Below are 13,926 nucleotides of genomic sequence, written 5' to 3'. Positions count from 1 at the left end.
ACACTTACTGCCATCTGATCTTTGACAAAGGCACCAAGCCTATTCAGTGGCGAAGGGACTGCCTCTTCAGCAAGTGGTGCTGGGATAACTGGATATCGATATGCAGGAGAATGAAACTAGATCCATACCTCTCACCGTATACTAAAATCAACTCAAAATGGATTAAGGATTTAAATATACACCCTGAAACAATAAAACTTCTTAAAGAAAACATAGGAGAAACACTTCAGGAAATAGGACTGGGCACAGACTTCATGAATACGACCCCAAAAGCACGGGCAACCAAAGGAAAAATAAACAAATGGGATTATATCAAACTAAAAAGCTTCTGCACAGCAAAAGAAACAATTAAAAGAGTTAAAAGACAACCAACAGAGTGGGAGAAAATATTTGCAAAATATACATCTGACAAAGGATTAATATCCAGAATATATAAGGAACTCAAACAACTTTACAAGAAGAAAACAAGCAACCCAATTAAAAAATGGGCAAAAGAGCTAAGTAGGCATTTCTCTAAGGAAGATATACAAATGGCCAACAGACATATGAAAAAATGCTCAACATCACTCAGCATCCGGGAAATGCAAATCAAAACCACATTGAGATACCATCTAACCCCAGTTAGGATGGCTAAAATCCAAAAGACTCTGAACGATAAATGCTGGCGAGGCTGCGGAGAAAAAGGAACTCTCATACATTGTTGGTGGGACTGCAAAATGGTGCAGCCTCTATGGAAAATGGTATGGAGGTTCCTTAAACAATTGCAAATAGATCTACCATACGACCCAGCCATCCCACTGTTGGGAATATACCCAGAGGAATGGAAATCATCAAGTCGAAGGTATACCTGTTCCCCAATGTTCATCGCAGCACTCTTTACAATAGCCAAGAGCTGGAACCAGCCCAAATGCCCATCATCAGATGAGTGGATACGGAAAATGTGGTACATCTACACAATGGAATACTACTCAGCTATAAAAACGAATGAAATACTGCCATTTGCAACAACATGGATGGACCTTGAGAGAATTATATTAAGTGAAACAAGTCAGGCACAGAAAGAGAAATACCACATGTTCTCACTTATTGGAGGGAGCTAAAAATTAATATATAAATTCACACACACACATACACACACACACACAAACCGGGGGGGGGGTGGGGGAAGAAGATATAACAACCACAATTATTTGAAGTTGATACAACAAGCAAACAGAAAGGACATTGTCGGGGGGGAGGGGGGGAGGGAGAAGGGAGGGAGGTTTTGGTGATGGGAAGCAATAATCAGCTACAATGTATATCGACAAAATAAAATTAAAAAAAAAAAAATAAATAAATAAATACTTGCACAATGCTTCACTAAAAAAAAAAAAAAAAAAAAGAAAAAGGCCATCATGACTTCATTAACTGATGAAAATTACAAAAAGAATACTGCACAGCATTTGTCTTAAAAAGTCATATGTTTTACTCCCACAAAATTTATTAATTGTAATTATCTTTTTAGTTTTTTATAAGAAAAGCTCAAGAAAATGTGAATAATTCTCTTCAGAGGTGATTGATCGGGGGAGATGGAGGCAAAGGAAGGAGCACAATAAACAAAAACTGTGAAATAAATGAAAATTATAATTTGCTGCTTTTTAAGAAATCAATATTTGACTTTTTGTTGTTAAGAGTGGCATTCGGAGGGACAATTGCACAAGTAACCCTAACTTTATCTGTGTAATAGATTCAAAATTTTTATGAAATTGTTTCAACTACCTTAACTGGGACTAATGAACGAAAAATATTGAATTTTCCCATGGTAGACTTTGATCTAGTTATTGAGATTTCTGTAATAATCAAATCAAAATGAAAAGCCAAGAAAAACAATAAAGGTAAATACAATTATGACTGCATATACATAAAAAAATTGACTCAAAACTGACATCTTTTTGACTGTTAATCTCTATGACAAGAAATCAATAGATAATGTCTAACGTGCTAAATAAGAGTGAGCAATTTATGAACAACACTCAGATTACAAGTGGTAAACTGATGGTGTATGGACTGCACTGGGCCTATAGATGTGTTTGGCTAGGCCCAAGACCTTTAATTAATTAATGTTTTAGTTAATTAACTAGTTAACTAAAATTTGTTGCTGCCATATAGAACAAAATTATATGACACTCTTGAAAAAAGGGATATGTATCTGCCAAAAGTAAATCTGAATTCCCATTGAAAGGCAAAAATCAACAGGACCTGAGCAATGACTATGTCCTCTAAACACAGCATGTGCTATTTCCCCATCATTTTCATCAGTCTCTGCTGTGTTTCTGTATTTGGCAAAGAATTATCACAATTGCATCATTTTTATTATATCAAATGTTAAAAAAATTATTTATTCTATTTTTTATAATACTTGAAGATACACGGCAATAGGGTACTTTTAATTTAATACATGTGAAAAAAACCCATATTTTTAGGGCCGATGCCGTGGCGCACTCGGGAGAGTGCGGCGCTGGGAGCACAGCGATGCTCCCGTCGCAGGCTGGTGCGCTCACTGGCTGAGTGCGGTGTGGGCGACACCAAGCCAAGGGTTGAGATCCCCTTACCGGTCACGAAAAAGACAAAAAGAACAAAACATATTTTTAAAGAAAAGATAATTCTATGAGTTTAAAGAATGTGCGATGTGTTTAAACGAACTTAAAATTAAATGCCGTTACTAAACAAACAAGAATAAGAACCATGAAGGTTATATGAAAAAAATAATAAACTGAGAAAACTAAAAGTTCAAATTATTTTTCAATAAAAAAAAGTATGCTTCTATAAAGAGAAATGGTATATTTGGTTAAAAAATTTGTCATTAAAATATTTTCAGATCGCTACTCTATAAAAGACTGCACATTTAGAGCCTATAGATTCTATTTATCTAAAAGTTACAAGCAACTTGAAATGCAGATCTATCCAAGAAGATTGAAAGTATGGCCAAGCACTTGCAATGTGAATTTCTTGATAAAAAGTAAACTAAATCTTTTGTCATTTTCTAGTAGTTGTAAGAACAAAGATATAAATATGACTACCCAATTAAGTAAATGCATTAATGCTGTTCATTACTTATGGTGCCTAAAGCAAGAATGATATTAGGAAATAATGGATTTTTTTTATGTTAAGAGAAGTCTTACATATGTATTATAACATAGCCAAGCTTTACCTTTTGACAGTTTCAGTGTGAGCTAATGAAAGTACATAGCAGTCTAGCAAAAGCAAGCAAAATTTTTATACAAAAGACAATAATACTAGTTAACTTTTTAATAAATCAATATACAGAGCCTTGATTCACACAATCCCAATAGGCAGGAGAGCAGTATTCCTGGACAAGTAGTCAGTCACGACCAGCAGGAAACACCTGTGGCTTCTCTATGGAATGATATGAAAATGCTTGCAAAGATGTCATAACACTTGTCTGAAATAACTAATAAATAGTAATTTATGTATATGTATATATATTAAATATATGGTATATATAGAGAGAGCTATTGTCAAAGTCAATTATGTTTGTTATCTATAACTAATTTGCTTACAATTTTATAATCTGTACTGGACTTGCTCATCCTTGGCCCAGTAACGACATAGTCTCACAATATGTGGTAAATAATTGTAGAATTCTTGCTAAATCTTAGTAGCTTTTCCAAATAGTCAATTATGCTTTATTTTTGTTACAGATAAACCCGGTAGACTTTCTCTTCCTCTTAGGGCTTGGAACTTTGTTTTTTATAATTTTAAATTGGTACAACTGATATTGCTTTATATCATCCCTCAAAGAGTAGACTATAGAGCACATTTGTAGAGTACAGCAGCAAAAAGAACAAGTAAACAGAGTAAGGATTATTAAAAGAAAAATTGATTTTAGCTATCCTATTAAATTGAGGGTTATAAGTAAAATGAAAAGAAAAAAATAAGACCTCATGGTATAAAAATTCAATATATAGAATACCAAAAAGAGTATTCAAAACAACCCAAGGAAAAAAGTAAAAAAAAAAAGTTCCATACCTCTGATTTATTTCTATTTAATTAATTTTTGTCCGACAGTTTTGGGGCAGCAGGCTATCAAAGTCATCTGCATATTGCTGTTCCTGGATCATCAGTCTGACAGTCAAGAATTCATCTACCTTTGTACTGATAGAGTGCTGGAGATCCTTCTATTTTGAAGTTCTAAGGCTGTATTTATTAGATATTTCTTTTAGAGGAATTAATAATTGATCTCTAGTGTATTGCAGAGCCCAGGCAAAGTGAAGGGAGACCAGAAACTACCTGCTAAAATAATAAATGGATTACATTTTTTACTACAGTAACAGATAGTGTCAGAATGGCATATACAAGAATTTTCTATTGATAGTAAATATATGTAAATATTTGTAATTATTTTTAAAAACAAGAATTTGGAAGTAAGGCTGTTGCAACGGTTTGAATGTGTCTCCCACAAAGCATGCATTGAAAATTCTTAATGCAGCAGTGGTGAAAGATGGGGCCAAATGGTAGATGTTTAAGTCATGAGGGCCCACACTCATGAGTAAATTAATGCCAATTATAAAAGAGGTTGAGGCTACACATTTAATCTCTTTCTCTCTCTTGTCCTCCCTTTACCCTTTTTCCATGGGATGACACAGCAAGAAGGCCCTCACAAGATGCTGGCCTCTCGATCTTGGACTTTCCAGCTTACAAAACTGTGAGCCAATACATTTCTGTTTATTATGAATTATCCAGTCTGTAGTGTTTTATTATAGCAACACAAAACAGACTGACAACCATCTTATGGACTTGAAGGAATTAACAAATCTCTCGGACGTTTCATTACAACCTATAAAGTTTGAGCAACATTCTCCATCTGTAGATAGACTAGCAATCCAATCTTCTTATAGGTTATTTTATAGGCAATCATTGTGTTAATTTTACACTTAAATGTTTGTGTATGTTACTACCCCCCCAAATAAGGAATAAAATCATTGAAGCATATTTAAAATAATAACACTTTACCTATGCAATATTCAGTTAGAAAAGAATGATCTCTTTGCTTTGGTTTTAGAAATTTTCATATTGGATGCCAAAAGTCAGGGTAGGCTTACAATACCTTTGTAAAACATATGGAACACAAGAAAAATATCTAATTATTTTTGTTAAATTTGGAGGAATTTATTTTTGTAAATATTTTTGTTTATTTCTGTTTATTTTTCTAAATCGGAGTAATACATTTTGAATGCTAATTATTGGTATAAAGGTAACATCTAATGACATTTGAACATGAAGGAAACTTTGAAAGTATATTTTTCCAAATTTAAAAATCTGTGAATGACTGTAATTCACATAACTTGGATCATCACTACAGTTAAATATATACATATACATATATATATATATATATATGTTATTTATTTATTTTTATTAAGACATATTGAAACTTTACTTATCATGGGAAAAAAAATAACTTGAAAACGAGACATCAGCAGACACCAGTCATTCAATAGAGGGATGATTACTGGTGCAGAAGAAATTGAGAAAGCAAACCCATTTACAATAGCTAGTAAAAGAATAAAATATCTATGAATAAATTTAAACAAAGAGGTGAAAGATCACTACAATGAGAACTATAAAATGCTGCTGAAATAATTAAAGAGAACACCAAAACATGGAAAGACATTCCATGTTCAAGAATTGGAAGAATTAACTTTGTGAAAATGTCCATTCTACCCCAAATGACCTATAGATTCAATGCAATCATCAATATACTTAGAACATTCTGCACAGAAATAGAAAAAAAAAAAATCCCCAAATTCGTATAGAGCAACAAAAGACCCCAAATAGCCAAAGCAATCCTGAGCAAAAAAAAAAATAAATAAATAAAATAAAACTGGAGGCATTACACTACCTGACTTCAAACTATATGTATCTATATCTATATATATATAGATATAGATATATAAGCAAAACAGCATGGGACTGGCATAAAAACAGACACATGGACCAATGGAATAGAATAAAGAACCCAAAATCAGCCTAGGAATTTACAGCCAATTATCTTCAACAAAGGTGCCAAGAACAGCCTAGTCAATAAATGGTGTTGGGAAAACTGGATATCCATGTATCAAAGAATGAAATTAGACCCATGACTCTCACCATATACCAAAATTAACTCAAAATGGATTAAAGACATAAGTATATGATCTGAAACTATAAAATTCCTAGAAGATAATATAGGGGAAACACTTCAGGATGTAGGAGGACTAGCCAGACTTTATGAATAAGATCCCAAAACCACAATCAACAAAAGAAAAAATAAATAAATGGAATTATATCAAGCTAAAAAGCTTCTGCACAGCAAAGGAAACAATCAACAGAGTAAACAGACATATTAGGAGAAAAATATTTGTAACCTATACATCCAACAAGGGATTAATATCCAGAATATACAAGGAACTCAAACAATTTCATAGTAAAAAAAAAAAAAAAAAATTAAAATAAATGGGCAAAGGAGCTAATAGACATTTTTCAAAGGAAGAAATACAAATGGCCAACAGGTCCATGAAAAATGCTCACCATCACTAATCATAGGGAAATGCGAACCAAAACCATATTGAGATGTCATCTCATCCCAGCTACACTGGCTATTATTAAAGAAGAGTGAGTATAACAAATGCTGGAGAGGATATGGAGAAAAGGGAACTCTTCCATCCTGTTGGTGGGGCTGTAAATTAGTACAGCCATTTTTACAAAACAGTGCAGATCTCAAACTACAGGTAGAGCTACCATACGATCCAGCAATCACACTTCTAGGTATATACCCAAAGGAATGGAAATAATCATTCTGAATGGAAATCATGCACTCCCAGGTTCATCAAAACTCTATTTATAATAGCCAAGATATGGAACCAACCATGACCTGATAAGGAAAATGTGGCATATGTACAAAATGGAATACTATTCATCCATAAAAAAGAATGAAATTCCGCCATTTGCAGCAACATGGATGAGTTTAGAGGAAATTATATTAAGTGAAATAAGCCAGGCACAGAAAGATAAATGCTTCATGCCCTTGTGCATAAGTGTGTGCATGGTGGGGGGCGGGGGAGAGAAGAAGAGAGGGGAAGGAAAGGAAAAGAAAGGAAAGAAATAAGGGAAGAAAGAATGGAAGGCCTCAATAAAATGTTGAACTTTCAGAAGGAGAGAAAAGAAAGAGAGAGAGAAAGAGAGAAAGAGGAAGGAAGGAAGGAAGGAAGGAAGGAAGGAAGGAAGGAAGGAAGGAAGGAAGGAAGGAAGGAAGGAAGGAAGGAAGGAAAAGAGATGAGAAGGGAAGGGAAGGAAAGGGAAGGAAAAAGGATGGCCTTAATAAAACATTGAACTTTCAGAAGGAAAGAACAGACCTGTAGTTACTAGAGATGGGAAAGAGGCAAGGGGAAGAGTGTTAGGGAGTATTTGGGTAGGTGATACAAAGAATAATTATGATTTGTAATGATGTACATGCTAATAATATTGATTTGATCATCTCATACTGTACACAAATACTGATAGTCAACTTTGTACCCCGTAAGTATGTATAATCAATTATATTTCAATTCAAAAAATAAATTAAAAAAACATTATTGATGCAAAGTTTAAGGAATTATTGTAATTATTTCAGCTTTAAAATATAACTAATATTATCAGCCTAATACAATATATATATTATATTGATTTTTGTTATTTTGAGCAGAATTATATAAAAATCAAACATGTTTATATGTAGTAAAAAATAAGAAAAAGCTAATGCATATAATCCAGTACATTTGTTCTCTGAAATTTAATTAATCTTGTACTACTTAGGGATATTTTACCTAACTAAAATTTATTCTGCAATTACTGTCAAGGACGTACGTAATTCTCTAAGTCACATGAATTGCAGCACTACTTGAATTTTTTTTAAAAGAATGTTCTTTTTATACTGATATATTTTTATTTATTTAAAACATATTTAAATAAAACACATGCTTCTTTAAATTTGAAAGTCTTTATAATTTTTCTTTGTGTGCTGTGGCTTTCTTGCTAATAACCTATCCTCTGAGTTTTCCTTTGTTCCTAAGCATTAAATGTCTCTTCTGTTTTTCACCCAGTGTTTTCTGGTGTGACGGATTCATGTTCCCACTATGCATTTCTTTTGATGAAACCTCTCAAGGTGTCAGTCATAATAGTATATTTAATTCCTTTTATTCTGTACTGGACACCTTTAAATTGTAAAACTATCCCTTGCCTTGTGTGTCCAAAGTGGTCAAGGTAATGACCATGGTAAATAGCAGTCGTGCTATCACTACAGCTCCCGTATTTTCAACTTACCTGTTATAATTGATCTAGAACTCCTGCTTAACTTCAGACATCAGCGTTGGCCAGTTCACATTATAGTCTAAGAGTGCAAAGAAGTTCACCCTCCAATAACTCGTGTAGGGGACATACCACAAGCCTCTGCCTTCTTCCCCTTTCTGGCTCTTCAACACCTGCTCTATTTTGGTTACTATCTCCTGAAATATATTTTTCATCCTTTCACTTTTACCCTATGTATGTCCTTGATTCTAAAGTGAGTTTCTTGTAGACATCAAATAGTTGGATGCTGTTTTTTTTTTTGTTTTTTTTTTTAATTCTGTTCATTCTGCCAATATGTCTTTTACATAAATGGTTTTTGTTGTTTTGTTTTGTGGCTGACTGGTACAGGATCTGAACCCTTGACCACATTCTAACTAACTGAGCTAACAGGCCAGCCTCTGCCAATATGTCTTTTGATTTGTAATTTTAAACCATACTTATTTGAAGCAATTAATGATTTTAATATATTTACATTTAAAATAATTAACTATTGGCATTTTATTTGTTTTTGTATCTCGCAGATTATTTTTCCCCTCATTTGCTTCCTTACTGCCTTCCTTTCTTTTCTGTTGATTTTTTGTTATGATGTATTTTGATTCTCTTCTCATTTCCTTTTATGAATATTCTATAGACATTTTCTTTATGGTTACCACTGAAGATTACATATAATGTCTTAAAGTTATAGCAATCTATTTTTAGCTGATATAAACTTAACTTCAGTCCCATATAAAACTATACTCCCAGGGCTGGCCAGTTAGCTCAGTTGATTAGAGGGTGGTTTTATAACACCAAGCTCAAGGGTTCATGTCTCTGTACAGGCCAGCTGCCCCCCCCCCCAAAAAAAGAAAACAAAGAAAAAAAAACTAGAAACAAACAAAAAAAACCCTCTACTCCTTTAAACACCCTACTGTTTATGGTGTTTTTATCAGAGATTACATTTTTGTGTACTGTGTGCTCATTAACATAATTTGTAATTTGATTTTATATGGTTTTGCCTTTCAAATTCTATAGAATAATGCAAAATAGTTACAAACCAAAATTACAATAATACTAGTGTTCATGTTTGTCCATATGTTTACCTTTACTGGGTAACTTTGTATTTTCTTAGGGCTTCAAGTTACTGTGTAGTGTCCTTTCAGTTCAGCTTGAAGAACTTTAGTATTTCTTGTTTGACAGGTCTAGTTGTAATAAACTCTTTTAACTTTTGTATATCTGAAAAGAAAAACAAGGGAGAAAATGGAAGAGAAACAGGGTCAATTGTTCTAAGCAATTTCAAAATCCATCAGGGAAAACTCCATTAGGTTTCAAAGTTGGGAATAATCCTCTGCATCTTGAAGATCCTATCTCTGGACCAAAGGTTCTATCCCCTGGTCATGAGGCTCTTTCCTTGAAGTTACCCTTTTTCTTTTACAGTTGAGTAGTTATACTATCCTATTTATTGCCTGTAGAATGAAAGATCTCATTCACTTTATCCCTTTTCTATATCTTTCAGTTCAAGCTGGAAGTGTTTTTGTGGTTATAATATTCTCAAAATTTTGTGTGTCTACCATGTATGTCATGGGAATTCACTCTGTTAGACAGAGTAACTTCCACATGTTTTTCCAAGAAAATCACATCTCTATTCCTAGGATCTGCCAAGGTGGTTAAGGGAATATATAAGCCACATGCTTAATCACTTCAAAGAACTCTCTGAATTCTCTGTGTGATAAATACTGTGAATACTGAATTCTTAGTACAGAGAATACTATAAAACATTGGTGAAAAAAACTGAAGAGGACATAAATAAATGGAAAGATATCCCATGTTCGTAGGTCAGAAGAATTAACATCACCAAATTTGCCCAAAGCAATCTACACAGTTAACACAATCCCTATCAAAATACCAATGAGATTTTTCACAGAAATAGAAAAAAAAAATCTTAAAATTTGTATGAAACCACAAAAGACCCAGTATAACTAAAGGAATCTTGAAGAAAGAGAACAAAGTTGGAGGCATCACACTTCCTGACTTCAAAATATACTATAAAGCTATAGTAACCAAAACAGCATTGTACTGGCATAAAATAGACAAACAGACCAATGGAACAGACTAGAGAGCTCAACAATAAACTCATGCACTTACAGACATCTGATTTTTGACAAAGGAAAGTGCCAAGAATATACAGTGGGGAAAGGACAGCCTCTTCAATGAATGATTTTGGCAACATTGGATATCTACATGCAGAAGATTAACACTAGGCCTCAATCTCTCATCATACCCCAAATCAACACAAAATGGATCAAAGACCTAAATTTAAGACCCACAATTATGAAACTACTAGAAGAAAACATAGGGGAAATGCAATGTAAAATGGGAGTGGGCAACACTTTTTTTCAGCAAGACAACAATGCACAGGCAACTAAAGCTAAAATACACAAATTGGACTAATTTAAACTGAAAAGTCTCTGCACAGCAAGGGACACTATCAGCAAGATGAAGAGACAACCTACAGAATGAGAAAAGTGTTTGCAAACTACACATCAGGCAAGGGGCTAATGTCCAGAATATATAAGGAACTGAAACAACTCAACAGCAAAACAAATAACCTAATTAAGGAATGGGCAAAGAACCTGAACAAAAATTTCTCAAAAGAAGACATTAAGTTGGCCAACAAGCAAGTGAAAAAATGCACAGAATCACTAATCATTAAGGAAATGAAAATCAAAACCACATTGAGGTATCACCTCACCCCAGTTAGAATAGCTATTATCGAGAAGACAGAAAATAACAAATGCTGGCTGGCAACGATGCTGAGAAAATGGAACACTCTACATTGCTGGTGCCAATGTAAATTGGTACAGCCATCGTGGAAAACAGTATGGAGGTTCCTCAGAGAACTAAAAATAGATCTACTTTGTGACCTAGCTATTCCACCACTGGGTCCATACCAAAAGGAAATAAAATTGGTATATCAAAAATACACCTGCACTCCCATGTTAATCGCAACACTATTCACAATAGCCAAGAGATGGAGTCAACATAAATACCCAATGAATGGATAGAAAAACTGTGGTATATGTACACAGTAGAAAACTATTCAGCTGTAAGAAATTATACCCTATCATTTTCAGCAAGATGGATGGAACTAGAAACTATCATGTTAAGTGAAGTATGCCGGACGTGGAAAAACAAATACAGCATGATCTCACTCATATGGGGAATGTTAAAAAAAAAAAAGAGTGGTTCTTGTAGAAGTCGAAAGTAGAAAAATGGTTACCAGAGGCCCGAGGGGAGGGGAGAAGGGGAGGAGAAATGGTAAACTGATGGGTATAAAACTATGCTCTCTACCCTAAGAGAATCATTGTGCAGTATACGCATGCACTGAAACAACACACTGTACCACAAATATGTAAAAGTAAATGTTAAAATAAATAAATAAAAAATAAAAATCAGTGAAAAACTTTAGCTTGAAGATTTAATAGTGTGTACATTCATATAGTTACTCAAAAATATTGATTACCTATCCAACAAATGGTTCTTTGTGTTGCCAATATTTTAAAGCAACTGAAATAAAGTTGGAACATTAGATTAACTATGCTCTCATATGGAGATCATACATTCGCTTGACAGATATATAATGGGTATCCCAGGGGTAATAGTTTCTGTGTTACATAAATTTGTGTGGTTTTTTTCCCATTAATTGTAATAGAGTGACAAATAAAGATGACCAAATTTCAACTAAAAACTTTTTAGTTATTTTTGCATTTAAGACAAGTTTTCTCTCAAAGTGGGATCCTACTATTAACTATCAGAATCTGCTGCCGTGAAATACTTTGGATTTACTGAATCTGTGTCTATAGAAATGAGTTTTGGGGATTTTATATTTTGGGGATTTTACATTATATATATATACATATATAAATTTTCTCAGAACAGTCTAATGCACTGATAAAAACTTTAAGAAGTTTTTATGTAAGAGATAAATAAAGGAGTGTTCACTAAACAAATATAAGTGAAATAAGCAGGCAGAGAAGTAGGAGGAATTCTCTGAGAAAGCAGAAGGCAAGAGAGGAGAAAGTGAAAAAAGAGGCAGAGAAAAATTTCTTTCGGAAAGTCATTGAATTTGACAGTAAGTTTATTGTTTGGTGATGTTTTAGAACTTGTTTAAATGGAATTATCGAGAAATAAAAACTAGAGTTTGTGACAGTTATTGAGGTGAGTATTAATAAGTACTTTTTAACAATAAAAATTAGGAAATGATATTTTGGATATGAGATGATCAAAAGTATAGGCAACACAACTAAATATAGATCAATTAGACTACATCAAAATTAAAATCATCTTTGTATCAAATAGCAATCTGCAGAGTGAAAGGGCAACTTGTAGAATGAGAGAAAATATTTGCAAATCATATTTCTGGTAAGGGATTAACAACCAGAATATCTATACAACTTCTGCAAATCAATAATAAAAACAAACAAACAAACAAAAAAAATGGACAAAGGATTTGGTATAGACCTTTTTTCCAAAAAAGCCATAAAATGGCCAACAAGCACATGAATAGTTGCTCAAAATCATTGGTAATTAGGGAAATGCAAATCCAAAACACCGTAAGATACCACCTCACACACATTATTCTGGTTACTCTCAAAAAAGAAAAGAAAAGAAATAATGAACGACAGAAATAGAAACAGAGAAAGAGAGATAAAGAGAGCGAAAGTAAGGAAGGTAGGAAAGAAAGAGGAAAGAAAAGTGTTGGCAAGAATGTGGAGAAATTGGAACACTTATTCATTATTGGTAGGAATGTAAAATGATGCAGACACTATAGAAAATACAGCTTTTTCTCAATAAGTCGAACAGAATTATAATATGATTCGGCAAACCTGTGTCTGAATATATACCCAAAAGAACTGAAAGCAGAGACTTGAACAGATATTTGTACACTCACATGTGTAGCAGTATTATTCACAGTAGCCAAAAGGTGGAAGCAACTCAAGTGTCCATCGATGAATAAATGGATAAACAAAATATGATTGTATACATAACAGAGAAATATTATTCAAACTTAAAAAGGGAGATTCTGACACATGCTACAACATGCGCTAGAACAAAAGAACAGCTGTTGTATTATTCCACTTTATGAAATATGTGGAGTAGTCAAATTCATAGAGATAGAAAGTTGAATGGAGGTTACCAGTTGTTATTTAACTGTATAAAGCTCCAGTTTTGCAAGATGGGATTGCACGACAATGTGAATGTACTTAACACTTCTGACTACATACTTAAAAATAATTAAGATGAGAAATTTTATGTGTATTTTACCACAATTAAATTAAAAAAAAATAAAGGAAAATATGTAAATGTTACAACAGTGAAAAATTTCATTTGTCAATTTTTTATGTTTTGTTCATGTATGTTTTTCTCTTTTTTTCCAATTTAGAAGTTTTATAAAGTTTAGTCAGTGAGATAAAGGAGATCAAACAATCTGAATTTATTATTTATTATTTGGCAACACAAAAATGGACTAGTAGATTTTAATATTCACCTTAGGGCTATGGTTTTAGATTTAAGGTTACGCATACA

Source organism: Cynocephalus volans, chromosome 2, assembly GCF_027409185.1.
Source record: "Cynocephalus volans isolate mCynVol1 chromosome 2, mCynVol1.pri, whole genome shotgun sequence".
NCBI lineage: Eukaryota > Metazoa > Chordata > Mammalia > Dermoptera > Cynocephalidae > Cynocephalus > Cynocephalus volans.
Note: the sequence above shows the minus strand (reverse complement) of the source record.